This window comes from Oncorhynchus masou, chromosome 1 (genome assembly GCF_036934945.1).
Source record: "Oncorhynchus masou masou isolate Uvic2021 chromosome 1, UVic_Omas_1.1, whole genome shotgun sequence".
In the NCBI taxonomy this organism is placed as follows: domain Eukaryota; kingdom Metazoa; phylum Chordata; class Actinopteri; order Salmoniformes; family Salmonidae; genus Oncorhynchus; species Oncorhynchus masou.
The window spans coordinates 10,702,242-10,720,367 of record NC_088212.1 but is presented as its reverse complement, the minus strand read 5'-3'; the positions used below and the strand labels follow the sequence as shown (position 1 = coordinate 10,720,367).

Sequence of the window (18,126 nt, the reverse complement as noted above, 5' to 3'; positions counted from 1 at the left end):
GTTGGAAGTCTGGAGAACTTTAGTATTGGATTTTTGCGTTGGAATGGGAGAGGCACTTCCTTTGTTTTGTCAGTGACTTTTTTTCCGACAGGGTCGGACAAAGAGGCTAGGGGCCCAGTGACTGACTGAGGAGAGACTAGGGGCCCAGTGACTGACTGAGGAGAGACTAGGGGCCCAGTGACTGTCACTGAGGAGAGGCTAGGGGCCCAGTGACTGACTGAGGAGAGGCTAGGGGCCCAGTGACTGACTGAGGAGAGGCTAGGGGCCCAGTGACTGACTGAGGAGAGGCTAGGGGCCCAGTGACTGACTGAGGAGAGGCTAGGGGCCCAGTGACTGACTGAGGAGAGGCTAGGGGCCCAGTGACTGTCACTGAGGAGAGGATAGGGGCCCAGTGACTATCACTAAGGAGAGTCTAGGGGCCCAGTGACTGTCACTGAGGAGAGGCTAGGGGCCCAGTGACTGACTGAGGAGAGACTAGGGGCCCAGTGACTGACTGAGAAGAGGCTAGGGGCCCAGTGACTGTCACTGAGGAGAGGCTAGGGGCCCAGTGACTGTCACTGAGGACTGCAGAGAGTGAGGCCTGTGTGTCTTTCTGAGGATACAGAGACTTGAAATAGACCCTAAGCTATACTGTAACTGTTGTGAGTATACAGTACTTGATTTTCCCTGGTATCACGTCAAAAAGGGCTGAGCAGGTTCAAATGTAATAAGTCAGGTATGGATCGTCAGTCAGTAGACCGTACGATCCACGTCAGGTTGGGATCATCAGTTGGTACGGTCCATCTCAGGTTGGGATCATCAGTTGGTACGGTCCATCTCAGGTTGGGATCATCAGTTGGTACGGTCTACTTCAGGTTGGGATCATCAGTTAGTATGGTCTACTTCAGGTTGGGATCATCAGTTGGTACGGTCTACTTCAGGTTGGGATCATCAGTTAGTATGGTCTACTTCAGGTTGGGATCATCAGTTAGTACGGTCCATCTCAGGTTGGGATCATCAGTTGGTACGGTCTACTTCAGGTTGGGATCATCAGTTAGTACGGTCTACTTCAGGTTGGGCTCATCAGTTGGTACGGTCCATCTCAGGTTGGGATCATCAGTTGGTACGGTCTACTTCAGGTTGGGATCATCAGTTAGTACGGTCTACTTCAGGTTGGGATCATCAGTTTGTACGGTCTACTTCAGGTTGGGATCATCAGTTGGTACGGTCCATCTCAGGTTGGGATCATCAGTTGGTACGGTCTACTTCAGGTTGGGATCATCAGTTAGTACGGTCTACTTCAGGTTGGGATCATCAGTTAGTACGGTCCATCTCAGGTTGGGATCATCAGTTAGTACGGTCCATCTCAGGTTCCATGGACAGCAGTGACTGGACAGAGTACGGATGGAGTGTCAGTATCTATATATGTTTGTTGGGATCTGAATCCTGGTTTTTCCTGTAGAAATACCAACATATTAACCATTAGTCCAATACATATAGACCTGCCAAAAGCTCTTGTGCCTCTGAGCCGCTGCAGTTAAAGGGTTAAGACAGTTCATAAAGGGATTGCATGCAGCCAACCACTTCAGGTTCATCCCTGCTATCTGCTGCTGAGTAAACTGCCCCTCCACTCGTCTTTGAGCAGAGAGAGAATTGAAAGACGGAGTCAAACACAGTCTATAGCTTATCTGCTCTCTGCCCGTTTTTCATTAGCCTCATCCAATAGTCTCTCAACACTCAGACTGTCTCACAATCTTGTATCTGGCCGGGGTAGAAGGAATCAATTTGGGAGATTTCACTGGCCCAGCACACTGTTAGATAAGAAATAGAAATGTCCCTGAAATGGTTCTCACAGAATTCTATATTTACTGCTATTTGACTTGAGCTTGCGTAATAATCAAGTTATTCTCAACGGGGATCATTTTTTGGTTCCGTAATAAAGCTGTCCACCGTGGCAACGGTTTCACCCATTTGTGGATGGTAATCTATCCGTCAGCATTTTAATTATTTAGTGGTAAGTACAGCTAATGAAGCGTGTCCCTCGTCCTGTGTTGGGGCGGTGCGTCTCCGGGATGAAATATGACGGTGTTCAGTGTTTCTCCACAGAGGCTGCGTGGCAGAGAAAGGGGTCTGCAGGCATCTGATGGAAACAGTCAATACCAATATCTACTCACTTAGAGTGTTCATTGCAGTCGTGTGTGTGTCTGTCTGTCTGTCTGTTTGTGTGTGTGTGTGTCAATTAGGTTAGTAGTGTGGAGTACAGTGCCTTGCGAAAGTATTCGGCCCCCTTGAACTTTGCGACCTTTTGCCACATTTCAGGCTTCAAACATAAAGATATAAAACTGTATTTTTTTGTGAAGAATCAACAACAAGTGGGACACAATCATGAAGTGGAACGACATTTATTGGATATTTCAAACTTTTTTAACAAATCAAAAACTGAAAAATTGGGCGTGCAAAATTATTCAGCCCCTTTACTTTCAGTGCAGCAAACTCTCTCCAGAAGTTCAGTGAGGATCTCTGAATGATCCAATGTTGACCTAAATGACTAATGATGATAAATACAATCCACCTGTGTGCAGTCAAGTCTCCGTATAAATGCACCTGCACTGTGATAGTCTCAGAGGTCCATTAAAAGCGCAGAGAGCATCATGAAGAACAAGGAACACACCGGGCAGGTCTGAGATACTGTTGTGAAGAAGTGTAAAGACGGATTTGGATACAAAAAGATTTCCCAAGCTTTAAACATCCCAAGGAGCACTGTGCAAGCGATAATATTGAAATGGAAGGAGTATCAGACCACTGCAAATCTACCAAGACCTGGCCGTCCCTCTAAACTTTCAGCTCATACAAGGAGAAGACTGATCAGAGATGCAGCCAAGAGGCCCATGATCACTCTGGATGAACTGCAGAGATCTACAGCTGAGGTGGGAGACTCTGTCCATACGACAACAATCAGTCGTATATTGCACAAATCTGGCCTTTATGGAAGAGTGGCAAGAAGAAAGCCATTTCTTAAAGATATCCATAAAAAGTGTTGTTTAAAGTTTGCCACAAGCCACCTGGGAGACACACCAAACATGTGGAAGAAGGTGCTCTGGTCAGATGAAACCAAAATTGAACTTTTTGGCAACAATGCAAAACGTTATGTTTGGCGTAAAAGCAACACAGCTCATCACAATGAACACACCATCCCCACTGTCAAACATGGTGGTGGCAGCATCATGGTTTGGGCCTGCTTTTCTTCAGCAGGGACAGGGAAGATGGTTAAAATTGATGGGAAGATGGATGGAGCCAAATACAGGACCATTCTGGAAGAAAACCTGATGGAGTCTGCAAAAGACCTGAGACTGGGACGGTGATTTGTCTTCCAACAAGACAATGATCCAAAACATAAAGCAAAATCTACAATGGAATGGTTCAAAAATGAACATAACCAGGTGTTAGAATGGCCAAGTCAAAGTCCAGACCTGAATCCAATCGAGAATCTGTGGAAAGAACTGAAAACTGCTGTTCACAAATGCTCTCCATCCAATCTCACTGAGCTCAAGCTGTTTTGCAAGGAGGAATGGGAAAAAATTTCAGTCTCTCGATGTGCAAAACTGATAGAGACATGCCCCAAGCGACTTACAGCTGTAATCGCAGCAAAAGGTGGCGCTACAAAGTATTAACTTAAGGGGACTGAATAATTTTGCACGCCCAATTTTTCAGTTTTTGATTTGTTAAAAAAGTTTGAAATATCCAATAAATGTCGTTCCACTTCATGATTGTGTCCCACTTGTTGTTGATTCTTCACAAAAAAATACAGTTTTATATCTTTATGTTTGAAGCCTGAAATGTGGCAAAAGGTCGCAAAGTTCAAGGGGGCCGAATACCTTCGCAAGGCACTGTAACTACAATGTTGCTGATCCCATCCTCAGTTTTCTCCTATCACAGTCATTAAACTCTTTAGGGGTCTATTGATGTGCCCGTGCGTCAATCTAAGAAACATTGAGTCCTTTTTACGCTGCTCCTGCTGCTGCCCGTTACCACGTCGCTTGGTCCTGTGTTGGTGGGTGATTCTGTAAGGGTTTTCCTCTGGTGATGGAGAAACGGACCAAAATGCAGCATGGTGGTTATTCATGTTCTTTAATAAAGGAACTAGACATGAAATAACTAACAAAACAATAAATGTGCGAAAACCTAAACAGTCCTATCTGGTGCAAACACAGAGACAGGAACAATCACCCAATCACCCAGGCTACCTAAATATGGTTCCCAATCAGAGACAATGACTAACACCTGCCTCTGATTGAGAACCATATCAGGCCAGACATAGAAATAGACAAACAAGACATCCAACATAGAATGCCCACTCAGATCACACCCTGACCAACCAAAACATAGAAGCATACAAAGCAAACTATGGTCAGGGTGTGACATTATGGGGTATTGTGTGTAGGCCAGTGATTAAAAATCTAAATGTAATCAATTTTAGATTCAGGCTGTTGACACAACAAAATGTGGAAAAAGTCAACTGGTGTGAATACTTTCTGAACGCACTTCATGTGTGTCTCAGGTGGCCAGTGGCACCTTCATTTGGGAGGAACGGCTCACAGTAATGGCTTGAACGAAATGAGTGGAATGATGTCAAACACATCAAACACGCGGTTTCCATGCGATTCATAACATTCCATTCCGTTGGTATGATCTGTCCTCTCAGCATCCTCCTGTGGTTTGTTTGTAAAAGTGGGTTCATGACATAAAGCCCGTTCACACACTCTATCGTCAAGCACTCCTCTTCATCTTCAGTCATTTCAGTGTCTGGTTTCTTTCTCCATCGATGACCTTCTCAGATCAATACTCTGCAGCCATTGGGCCTTTCTGTGCCTGAGGAAGAGATAGCATCCGCTACCTATTGACTTCAGTGGCGCTGCATTGAACCCATGTCGTGTGATAGTGTGTCTATGTGACATGTGGAATAGAGAGTGCGTTGGACAATGATATAGGCTACGTGATAAGCGTGTGATTCACTCTGTATCATAGAAACCTGAGCACCTTTAATAGCCTGCATAGCATTATTCCGGGCTACAGATCTGATGTGGGTGACAGAGTTGACCTTGGTGCTCAACGCGCAACAAGAAAGGTTGATGCGGCATTGTTTGGTACGCTATGTGTAATTGGGACTGGCTGGGACACTGTGAAAGTGAACTTGGACTCTTTTGTTATGATTTGGTCATAGGACATGCTGAAACGAAGGCTAAATCTACTAGAGTATTTTCTTATTTATTTTACTAGGCAAGTCAGTTACGAACAAATTCTTAGTTTCAATGACGGCCTAGAAACAGTGGGTTAACTGCCTGTTCAGGGGCAGAACGACAGATTTGTACCTTGTCAGCTCGGGGGTTTGAACTTGCAACCTTCCAGTTACTAGTCCAACGCTCTAACCACTAGGCTACCATGCCGCCTCGACGCTCTAACCACTAGGCTACCCTGCCGCCTCTACGCTCTAACCACTAGGCTACCCTGCCACCTCTACGCTCTAACCACTAGGCTACTCTGCCATCTCTACGCTCTAACCACTAAGCTACCATGCCGCCTCGACGCTCTAACCACTAGGCTACCCTGCCGCCTCTACGCTCTAACCACTAGGCTACCCTGCCACCTCTACGCTCTAACCACTAGGCTACTCTGCCACCTCTATGCTCTAACCACTAGGCTACCCTGCCGCCTCTACGCTCTAACCACTAGGCTACCCTGCCGCCTCTACGCTCTAACCACTAGGCTACCCTGCCACCTCTACGCTCTAACCACTAGGCTACCCTGCCGCCTCTACACTCTAACCACTAGGCTACCCTGCCGTCTCTACACTCTAACCACTAGGCTACCCTGCCGCCTCTACACTGTAACCACTAGGCTATCCTGCCGCCTCTACACTCTAACCACTAGGCTACCCTGCCGCCTCTACACTCTAACCACTAGGCTATCCTGCCGCCTCTACACTCTAACCACTAGGCTACCCTGCCGCCTCTACGCTCTAACCACTAGGCTATCCTGCCGCCTCTACGCTCTAACCACTAGGCTATCCTGCCGCCTCTACGCTCTAACCACTAGGCTACCCTGCCGTCTCTACGCTCTAACCACTAGGCTACCCTGCCGCCTCTACACTGTAACCACTAGGCTATCCTGCCGCCTCTACACTCTAACCACTAGGCTACCCTGCCGCCTCTACACTCTAACAACTAGGCTATCCTGCCGCCTCTACACTCTAACCACTAGGCTATCCTGCCGCCTCTACACTCTAACCACTAGGCTACCCTGCCGCCTCTACACTCTAACCACTAGGCGTATGTTGTATGGTAGGTTTTTCCGCCGGTGTCAACTTTGCCGCCTCCATCTGGTTGCAATAGGAAAGAAAAGATGGCTCAGTGAGTTTGATAGTATTTTTCCTGGGTTGTATTCACTAGGAACCAAACGTCAACATGGGGTGGTATCTACTTGAATTTAACCAATACGCAACTCTCGATTTCAAGGCAAAGCTTTTTTCATTTCAAAACACTTTGCTACATTTTTCTACAGCGTGCACTAATGAATACATCTCTGCTCAGTTTGCTGTCTGATCCCATTGTTAGTTTAACGGGCAGCATCCTCTCTTATCATCGCTAAGAGTTTCAATTGCTGGTTGTCGTCTCCCAGAGAGATGGTGTCTTATATTTGGGAGAGTGCCAGGCAGACATCCAAAAGGTCTCCTTGTTCTGCTTAACTTCTTCGATATAGGGGGCGCTCTTTTAATTTTTGGATAAAAAAACGTTCCAGTTTTAAACAAGATATTTTGTCACGACAAGATGCTCGACTATGTATATAATTGACAGCTTTGGAAAGAAAAACACTCTGACGTTTCCAAAACTGCAAAGATATTGTCTGTGAGTGCCACAGAACTAATGCTACAGGCGAAACCAAGATGAAATTTCATACAGGAAATGCCCCAGATTTTGAATGCGCTGTGTTCCAATGTCTCCTTATATGGCTATGAATGCGCCAGGAATGAGCCTACACTTTCTGTCGTTTCCCCAAGGTGTCTGCAGCATTGTGACGTATTTGTAGGCATATCATTGGAAGATTGACCATAAGAGACTACATTTACCAGGTGTCCGCTTGGTGTCCTCCGTCGAAATTATTGCACTATCTCCAGCTGCGTACACTTTTCCATTTGGTTCAGAGGAGAAAGGCAACTGCCACGAATGATTTATCATCGAATAGATATGTAAAAAAACACCTTGAGGATTGATTCTAAACAACGTTTGCCATGTTTCTGTTGATATTATGGAGTTAATTTGGAAAAAAGTTTGGCATTGTAATGACTGAATTTTCGGGGTTTTTTCTTAGCCAAACATGATGAACAAAACGGAGCGATTTCTCCTACACAAATAATCTTTTTGGAAAAACTGAACATTTGCTATCTAACTGAGAGGTAAATGATTTTATTTGAATGCTTTTCTTGTTTTTGTGAAAATGTTGCCTGCTGAATGCTAGGCTTAATGATATGCTAGCTATCAATACTCTTACACAAATGCTTGTGTAGCTATGGTTGAAAAGCATATTTTGAAAATCTGAGATGACAGTGTTGTTAACAAAAGGCTAAGCTTGTGAGCCAATATATTTATTTCATTTCATTTGCGATTTTCATGAATAGTTAACGTTGCGTTATGCTAATGAGCTTGAGGCTATGATTACGCTCCCGGATACGGGATTGCTCGACGCTAGAGGTTAATCGGATAATGGTAATAGGAATAATATGACAAAAACACACACCCACATGCACACAGACAGACACACAGAGAGAGAGAGAGAGAGAGAGAGAGAGACAGAGACAGACAGAGAGACAGACCGAGAGAGAGACAGATGCAGATACAGACAGAGAGACAGACTGAAAGAAAGAGACAGAGAGGCAGATACACACAGAGCGAGAGAGACAGAGAGGCTAATACACACAGAGAGAGAGAGTCAGAGAGACAGATACAGACAGAGAGAGACAGAGAGACAGATACAGACAGAGAGAGAGAGAGAGACAGGGAGACAGATACAGACAGAGACAGACAGAGAGATAGAGACAGAGAGGCAGATACAGACAGAGAGAGATACAGAGAGGCAGATACAGACAGAGAGAGAGAGAGACAGCGAGGCAGATACAGTCAGAGAGAGAGAGACAGAGGCAGATACAGACAGAGAAAGAGAGACAGAGAGGCAGATACACAGAGAGAGAGAGAGACAGAGAGGCAGATACAGACAGAGAAAGACAGAGAGGCAGATACAGACAGAGAGAGAGAGAGAGAGGCAGATACAGACAGAGAGAGAGAGAGAGACAGAGAGACAGATACAGACAGAGACAGACAGAGAGAGAGAGACAGACAGAGAGAGAGACTGGGAGACAGATACAGACAGAGAGAGACAGAGAGACAGATACAGACAGAGAGAGAGAGAGAGACAGACAGACAGACAGACAGACAGACAGACAGAGACAGAGAGGCAGATACAGAGAGAGAGAGAGACAGAGAGACAGATACAGACAGAGAGAGACAGAGAGACAGATACAGACAGAGAGAGATAGAGACAGATACAGACAGACAGACAGAGAGAGAGAGACAGAGAGGCAGATACAGACAGAGAGAGACAGAGAGGCAGAAACAGACAGAGAGAGAGACAGAGAGGCAGATACAGACAGAGAGAGAGAGAGAGACAGAGAGACAGATACAGACAGAGAGAGACAGAGAGAGAGATACAGACAGAGAGAGATAGAGACAGATACAGACAGACAGACAGAGAGAGAGAGACAGAGAGGCAGATACACAGAGAGAGAGACAGATACAGACAGAGACAGAGAGACAGATACAGACAGATACAGACAGAGAGAGAGACAGAGAGACAGAAACAGACAAAGACAGACAGAGAGAGAGAGGGAGCCAGACAAACAGAGAGACAGATATAAAGAGTTAGGAAAAGAGGATGTTGGTTTGATTTTGCTAGTTTTGATTTACATACATTACAACGAAGGGAATACTACAGTAAACTCTTTTTCAATTGTAAAATGCCTTCAAATTGAAGACGATTTAAAGCAAATGATCACAATGGGAAAATGGTGTCTCATTGAGTGGAGTCCTATTATCACAGTGATTTGGACAACAACAGGTTTCACCGTCCCCCTTCAGAGCTGCTCTTCTCCCCTGAATCCTCTATAGCCCCTTAGATGTGTGTGTGTGTGTGTGTATGTTTGTCTGTGTGTGTGTATATTTGTGTGTGCATAACTTCGTGCGAGTGTGTGTGTGTGTGTGTGTGTGTGCGCATACATCCATGTGTTTGCGTGTGTGTGTGTGTGTGTGTGTGTGTGTTTGTGCATGTGAGTGCGTGACACACAGCCTCCTCTCCCCTCTCACCCCCAGAACGAAGAATGCTAAAGGAGGGCAGATATACTCTGCAGGCTGCTCCTCATCCCCGATACTCATTGTTTTATCACACGTGATGGAGGGGCAGCTGCAACGCAATAGATACATTTCTTCCCAGTAGGACATAAATCTATACCCAGGCTTAGAGAATGGACCAGCTGCTATTACTGGCCTGCCCCATAGAAATATAACTTTACAACCTGGCTATATACTGAACCTCCCAGGTCTAGAGAAAATAGCCTCTCTAAGAAACCAGACTAGACCTGCACCAATCTCGGGTGCTATTTTCAGGGAAAGGAGAACTAAATGGCTGACTGGATCATATCTTGTAACTCCCCCGTCTCGGCAATAACACGTTGTTGACTGTATCTTGATTACCGCATCTGTTTTGCCAGCCGCTCGCTCTCACCTAAAAAGAAAACAACAACGAGAAATGTAATCGGATTTCAGTATTGCACACATGCAGATTGCTTTTCATGGTGGCGCATCTGTCAGTCCTGAACAAACACATCTCATTTTGTGTGTCCTTCTCCCCCACTCCTCTCCCCACACTTGCCATTGAATAGCCTAATTCTCCCATCTTCTTCGCTGTTCGCTATATCTCACACAGAGAGGGTAAAGATGTAGGATCTTAATTTGAGCCAGTTTGCTACAGCAGGAAAATAATCCAAGCAGCAGGGACTGGGAGACTAGTCAGCATTGAAAGAAAGATGAATGCCAGAAAGTACAGAGAGATCTTTGATGAAAACCTGCTTCAGAGCGCTCAGGACCTCAGACGGGGGTGAATGTTCCCCTTCCAACACGGCTGCAACCCTAAGCACACAGCTAAGACAACGTAGGAGTGGCTTCGGGACAAGTCTCTGAATGTCCTTGAGTGGCCCAGCCAGAGCCTGTACTTGAACCCAATCGAACATCTCTGGAGAGACCTGAAAATGCTTCCCTTCCAACCTGACAGAGCTTGAGAGGATCTGCAGAGAAGAATGGGAGAAACTCCCCAAATACAGGTGTGCCAAGCTTGTTGTGTAATACCCAAAGTATTCAGTAAAGGGTCTGAGTACTTATGTAAATGTGATAGTTCAGTTTTTTTCTTTTTAATACATTTGCAAACATTTCTAAAACACAGTTTCTGCTTTGTCATTATGGGGATTTGTGTTTTCTTTTAATCCATTTTAGAATAAGGCTGTAACAACAAAATGTGAAAAAAGTCAAGTGGTCTGAATACATTTCGAATCCACTGTATTTTAAATTGTGGCGTTTTATTTTTAAAGTGAAAATTACAAACATTAGATACTTTTTTAAACCTTGAATACACTACAGTTTTGCATTTCCGGCTTCCTGCTTGAAAATTCACAGCAACAAAAGAGTGGTCAAATTAAGATCCTACATCTGTATGCTGAATGTTTCCAGTGCTGATCATCTGATATTTTAAGCTGCTGTGTATTACATATCGTCCAATCAATAGGCTGTTGCCGGGCTGTTGCAGGCGGGTAATCAATGGCACGCTGTAGAGGGCCCTCCAGTTCTCTATCAGTAGAAAACACCCAGAACCACACGTTCTGATATACAAAGTACAGACCGACAGCATGTGTATCCCAGATGGCACCCTACTCCCTTCATAGTGCACTACTTTTGACCAGGACCAATAGGGTTCTGTTCACTATGAAGGAAATAAGGTGCAATGGGACGCAGGTCAGACACTCCAAAATCCTCAGTGGAATCAATAGGAAATGCTGCCAGTGCAATTCCACTGCAATTATAGATAGTCTAGTGCACTTCACACAAAGGAACTCTTGTCGTGGTGGCTATACAAAGTGAGATATAATATATTTTTTAATATGTACTATTTTGTTTCCAATTATTTATTAAGATTATTAACAGTATTTACCATAGACATAAAATCATTTTGACTATCTTTTAATTTGATTCACTGTTCCTCACTAAACAAGATGAAACATCCCTGCGTGGTATTGTTTTGTTACTTCCTTGCAGGTGTAGGTGGGTGTGGTGGGGTTTTCAACCTTACATAGTCCTTTTTGGGGTCATAGGGTTTTCAACCTTACATAGTGCTGTTTGGGGTGGTGGGGTTTTCAACCTTACATAGTGCTTTTTGGGGTGTTAGGGTTTTCAACCTTACATAGTGCTTTTTGGGGTGTTAGGGTTTTCAACCTTACATAGTGCTTTTTGGGGTGTTAGGGTTTTCAACCTTACATAGTGCTTTTTGGGGTGTTAGGGTTTTCAACCTTACATAGTGCTTTTGGGGTGTTAGGGTTTTCAACCTTACATAGTGCTTTTGGGGTGTTAGGGTTTTCAACCTTACATAGTGCTTTTTGGGGTGTTAGGGTTTTCAACCTTACATAGTGCTTTTTGGGGTGTTAGGGTTTTCAACCTTACATAGTCCTTTTTGGGGTGGGAGGGTTTTCAACCTTACATAGTGCTGTTTGGGGTGGTGGGGTTTTCAACCTTACATAGTCCTTTTTTGGTGTGTTAGGGTTTTCAACCTTACATAGTGCTGTTTGGGGTGTTAGGGTTTTCAACCTTACATAGTCCTTTTTTGGGGTGTTAGGGTTTTCAACCTTACATAGTGCTGTTTGGGGTGGTGGGGTTTTCAACCTTACATAGTCCTTTTTTGGTGTGTTAGGGTTTTCAACCTTACATAGTGCTGTTTGGGGTGGTAGGGTTTTCAACCTTACATAGTGCTGTTTGGGGTCGTGGGGTTTTCAACCTTACATAGTGCTTTTTGGGGTCGTGGGGTTTTCAACCTTACATAGTGCTTTTTGGGGTCGTAGGGTTTTCAACCTTACATAGAGCTTTTTGGGGTGGTAGGGTTTTCAACCTTACATAGTGCTGTTTGGGGTGGGAGGGTTTTCAACCTTACATAGTGCTTTTTGGGGTCGTAGGGTTTTCAACCTTACATAGTGCTTTTTGGGGTCGTAGGGTTTTCAACCTTACATGGTGCTGTTTGGGGTGGGAGGGTTTTCAACCTTACATAGTGCTTTTTGGGGTCGTAGGGTTTTCAACTTTACATGGTGCTGTTTGGGGTGGGAGGGTTTTCAACCTTACATAGTGCTTTTTGGGGTGGTAGGGTTTTCAACCTTACATAGTGCTGTTTGGGGTGGGAGGGTTTTCAACCTTACATAGTGCTTTTTGGGGTCGTGGGGTTTTCAACCTTACATAGTGCTTTTTGGGGTCGTAGGGTTTTCAACCTTACATGGTGCTGTTTGGGGTGGGAGGGTTTTCAACCTTACATAGTGCTTTTTGGGGTCGTAGGGTTTTCAACCTTACATAGTGCTTTTTGGGGTCGTAGGGTTTTCAACCTTACATAGTGCTTTTTGGGGTCGTAGGGTTTTCAACCTTACATAGAGCTTTTTGGGGTGGTAGGGTTTTCAACCTTACATAGAGCTTTTTGGGGTGGTAGGGTTTTCAACCTTACATAGTCCTTTTTCAGCACACAAACTATGAATAGTTGTCTGTCTGTATTCATGACAACCTTTGAGGACGTTTTTAGCAAATTCACTGTTCCTCACTAAACAAGATGAAACATCCCTGCGTTGTATTTCTACCATGCTCTTTCAGAGACTTTGTTTTCCTTTGGGTGAGTAACACTCGTATCGTGCATTGCACTCTTGTACTCTGTAGCTGGTTGATGACACCGGGCTAATATTTGAGGCGAACAGTATGATGAAGTTTGAAATGGAGCAACGAGGGACCACCTGGTGTTTCGTTTCAGCCGAGATGTGACACATCGGTATGCGATGCCAACGTTGCCAGATTGGTTTTGAACCTGCGCCACCCTTGGATCTGCTGACGCCATCGCGCCTGTCAAAAGGCAACCCGCATTTCCCCATGCAGTCTGCTCTCAAAGCCAGCATAGTATTGCTGTGAATGTTATCGACTCCAAGCACCGTGCCGTTGTTTTGGTGTTCTCTATCGTAATGATCTCAACCACTTGACATATACGACACGGGGGAAAAGGAGGGAGGGAGGGAGGGAGGGAGGGAGGGAGGGAGGGAGGGAGGGAGGGAGGGAGGGAGGGAGGGAGGGAGGGAGGGAGGGAGGGAGGGAGGGCAAGAGAGTGCGAGAGATAACTTTTGCCATTTGTAAAAGTCTTGTAGCCACTTCCTGGTTAGACGTTTGTGCTGTCTTCTAGCAGTCTCCTAAAGGCATTACCAAAATGGTTGTTTATTTGTCTTGTGTAGCCTCCTGGTGTGATTGTAACCACCCACTCAAACACTTCCAGTCAGACAACCAAACCAGAATCACAACCTCTCTAAAGACTGACCTGTATGCCAAGCGTGAGGATACCCACAAGCTAAGTTTGAAAGACTGACAGTGATCAAAATAGTATTTTTTATTTTATTTAACCTCAGCTCTCCTCAACAGTGCAATACAGATTTATCGGAAAATACACTATCAAGACGTGTATTAAAAAATATGCAAGTCAAAGAAAAGGGTGGGAATGTTATGTGTGTGTGTAAGGGTCTGTTATGTGTGTGTGTGTAAGGGTCTGTTATGTGTGTGTGTGTAAGGGTCTGTTATGTGTGTGTGTGTAAGGGTCTGTTATGTGTGTGTGTGTGTAAGGGTCTGTTATGTGTGTGTGTAAGGGTCTGTTATGTGTGTGTGTAAGGGGCTGGTATGTGTGTGTGTGTGTGTGTAAGGGTCTGTTATGTGTGTGTGTGTAAGGGTCTGTTATGTGTGTGTGTGTAAGGGTCTGTTATGTGTGTGTGTGTAAGGGTCTGTTATGTGTGTGTGTGTGTGTAATGGTCTGTTATGTGTGTGTGTGTAAGGGTCTGTTATGTGTGTGTGTGTGTAAGGGTCTGTTATGTGTGTGTGTGTGTAAGGGTCTGTTATGTGTGTGTGTGTGTAAGGGTCTGTTATGTGTGTGTGTGTGTAAGGGTCTGTTATGTGTGCGTGTGTGTGTGTAAGGGTCTGTTATGTGTGTGTGTGTGTAAGGGTCTGTTATGTGTGTGTGTGTGTGTGTAAGGGTCTGTTATGTGTGTGTGTGTGTGTAAGGGTCTGTTATGTGTGTGTGTGTAAGGGTCTGTTATGTGTGTGTGTGTGTAAGGGTCTGTTATGTGTGTGTGTGTGTAAGGGTCTGTTATGTGTGTGTGTGTGTGTGTAAGGGTCTGTTATGTGTGTGTGTGTGTAAGGGTCTGTTATGTGTGTGTGTGTGTGTGTAAGGGTCTGTTATGTGTGTGTGTGTAAGGGTCTGTTATGTGTGTGTGTGTGTGTAAGGGTCTGTTATGTGTGTGTGTGTGTGTGTAAGGGTCTGTTATGTGTGTGTGTGTGTGTGTGTGTGTGTAAGGGTCTGTTATGTGTGTGTGTGTAAGGGTCTGTTATGTGTGTGTGTGTGTAAGGGTCTGTTATGTGTGTGTGTGTGTGTGTAAGGGTCTGTTATGTGTGTGTGTGTGTGTGTGTGTAAGGGTCTGTTATGTGTGTGTGTGTGTGTGTGTGTAAGGGTCTGTTATGTGTGTGTGTGTGTGTGTGTGTAAGGGTCTGTTATGTGTGTGTGTGTAAGGGTGGGTGAGTGAGTCAGAGGCAGTGCAAAAAGTCTCTTGAGATGCAGGTGTGAAGAGTCAGTGAAGGTGCAGGTGATTTGTGTCTGTGGTTTCATTCACAATCAGATGTTCTGGGTAGGAAGGCGGTGGATGTGGACGGTTTCTCGGGTTTTCAATCTGACGTTGCCTTTTCTCTCCATAAGAGCTTGGCCCTTTTCCGGTCTGCTGACGCAGTTCATTCCTGAAACTCAGAGGAGAGCCAGGGTGGGGGGGTCATTAAAAATGCATGGGGGTCCTCTGGGTCTGTCTCCACATCAGACATCATGTCTTCAGTTGCCCCCCCCCCCCCCGCAAGGCGCTGCTTCTCTTCAGCAGAGAGTTCTTTTGACCACTTTACCAGAGCCTGTTACATTTCGGGAGACAAGAAGTTATTTTGCACCAATAAACAAGACTGGAATCTCAAAGCTAAAAAAAAAAAAGCTGACTAAAATCGGTGGAACGAGTCTCAACTTTTAAAAATTCAGTACTGTATTTAAAATGTAGGGATTGGTTAACATTTATAAACTAACGTATCCCTGGCAACGCCCCTGTAGCTTTTCTATGTCTCAATCCTTTGTTTTCTCTGTCTGGGGTTTTCCACATCTTAGGCCTGGTGTTTTCCACATCTTAGGCCTGGGGTTTTCCACATCTTAGGCCTGGTGTTTTCCACATCTTAGCCCTGGTGTTTTCCTCATCTTAGGCCTGGTGTTTTCCACATCTTAGGCCAAGGGTTTAAGCACATCTTAGGCCTGGTGTTTTCCGCATCTTAGGCCTGGGGTTTTCCACATCTTAGGCCTGGGGTTTTCCACATCTTAGGCCTGGTGTTTTCCACATCTTAGGCCTGGTGTTTTCCACATCTTAGGCCTGGGGTTTTCCACATCTTAGGCCTGGGGTTTTACACATCTTAGGCCTGGGGTTTTACACATCTTAGGCCTGGTGTTTTCCACATCTTAGGCCTGGTGTTTTCCACATCTTAGGCCTGGGGTTTAAGCACATCTTAGGCCTGGGGTTTTCCACATCTTAGGCCTGGGGTTTTCCACATCTCAGGCCTTTCTTCTTCAGCCCAATTATCGATTTGCAGCTGCGTCTGAGGAGTCCGTGTTGTGTATTGGCGATGGTTGTACACTATGCATCAACATCCTTGAGGAAATTGTCAAATGTAGAACTATGTTACATGTATTTATGGGACGACTCACCTTCAAAATCTGCCATGCGCCACTGTCCATCTGCACTGTTGGGGAGCAACTGATCACCAAGGACCTGTTACTGTATTCTGTTGCATTTAACAACACCACGAGCAGGGCTTTTTATTGCTCAATTCATGCTGATTTAAAATTAGATTGAGCAATATTGAACTTGCGGAAAGCTCATTCCGTCTCACTCGACAAACATCTGTCGCCCGTTTCGGTGCAGTCGCTAGTCTGCTATTATAGATGCTGCTGCTGCTGTTGTTGTTGGAATAGTTTCTCGAACCTTTATTTAACTAGGCAAGTCAGTTAAAGAACCGAGACGGAAGAGGAAGCGAGACATCTCACTGGCAAATAATGTTCTGCTTCATGTTCAAGAAGTCCAGCCGTAGCTGCTATTGCATTGGTGTCTATGGGAGAGACAACCCTTAAGTACTGGGGCAACAAAACACATTTTAACTGCCGGGAAGAATATTGGTGTGTTCGATGATGTAATAGTGAGAAATATTTATCTTACAGTTGATGCACTGAAAGCAGACAGGCCAACTACCTGCTAGAATCTCATCAGGATTTTTTCATGTCAATGCACAACAATGAAAAAATTGGCTTAAGGGTCAATGTGGAGGATGCCCATTATGATTGTTGTACCTGTTTTGTCAAAGCACGTACCATCTCACGTGCAAGATGTATCACATTGGAGTTGGAGAGGCTCATTGTCACAACAGTTCAACAGTTCTGTGAGAGCTTTGTAAGGTTGTATGGAAAACAGTATTGCACACCAAATATGCACCTCCGTAGCCACTTGAAGAAATGTGTTTTGAACTATGGTCCAGTATGTGGTTTCTGCTGCTTTCCATTTGAGCGGGCCAATGGTTTCAGTTCAGTTAATGAGAAAGGTTTACCTGCCCAAGAGCTTGGTCTGGCAAACTAACGTAGATTAAATGAGAAAGGTGTTAGCAGGCGGTCATGAGAGATGACATACACATAGGTCCTGATGGCACCAAGTACTTACATGCCATTGATCAGAGTGACAATAAGGATCTTGTCACGTTTACGCCCTCTCCGGCCTCTAGTTCGTCAGGCTGCTCATTATCCCGCACACCTGTCACCGTGTGTGTGTGTGTGTGTGTGTGTGTGTGTGTGTGTGTGTGTGTGTGTGTGTGTGTGTGTGTGTGTGTGTGTGTGTGTGTGTGTGTGTGTGTGTGTGTGTGTGTGTGTGTGTGTGTGTGTGTGTGTGTGTGTGTGTGTCTCTCTCTCTCTCTTATTTTGTATTATGTTTTGTTTCTGTATTAAAACTCACTCCCTGAACTTGCTTCCTGACTCTCAGCACACATTGTTACAGATCGGAACAGTGTTGAATTATAGCACTGAGCTCAGACATTATTTGTCTGCCCCCTAAACAGCTGGGTCATAGCAACTGAAGACAGAAATGCTCTGTATAGTGTCTTCACTATACTGTGTGTGATATGAGTACAATAGACAAAGGGCAAATTAGCACATGTAAAGAACCATGACCTTCCAGAGCCGACGAATCAAGACTGCTCAAGTTCTGTTTGTATTCAGACTTCTCAATAATGAGCTTCTACTTCTTATCGTTAAAGATATTCTGACTTACATGTACGCACTCGGAAACAGGCCATTTTACACAGCGTTAGATTGTAGAGAAAATGTTAATATGTTGGTCAAACTTTATATGTTGGAAAACCTTATACAAATATGTTGGAATCTCCTGTGTTCATCTCATTATTCTGTCAGTCTGGGCTTTTTCTCCTTCCCTCTGTCAAAGTCTGGGAGCCTCTGAGCAGACTGTCAAAGTCTGGGAGCCTCTGTGCAGACTGTCAGGGTGTCTGAGCCTCTGAGCAGACTGTCAGGGTGTCTGAGCCTCTGAGCAGACTGTCTGGGTGTCTGAGCCTCTGAGCAGACTGTCAGGGTGTCTGAGCCTCTGAGCAGACTGTCAAAGTGTCTGAGCCTCTGTGCAGACTGTCAGGGTGTCTGAGCCTCTGTGCA

At 45.0% G+C, this 18,126-nt stretch overlaps 1 protein-coding gene across 3 annotated transcripts in view; it reads left to right on the top strand.

The window, feature by feature from the left end:
- unc5ca (unc-5 netrin receptor Ca) overlaps nt 1–18,126 on the top strand; it is a 335,052-nt gene that overhangs the window by 143,832 nt on the left and 173,094 nt on the right. The window contains exon 1 of one of the 3 annotated variants that reach the window (XM_064937718.1): nt 10,324–10,402. The exons of the other annotated variants lie outside the window; for them this stretch is intronic. The gene's annotated coding sequence lies outside the window, so the exon portion shown is untranslated. Of the gene's footprint in view, nt 1–10,323; nt 10,403–18,126 lie in introns of those variants that run through there. 3 annotated transcript variants of the gene reach the window in all.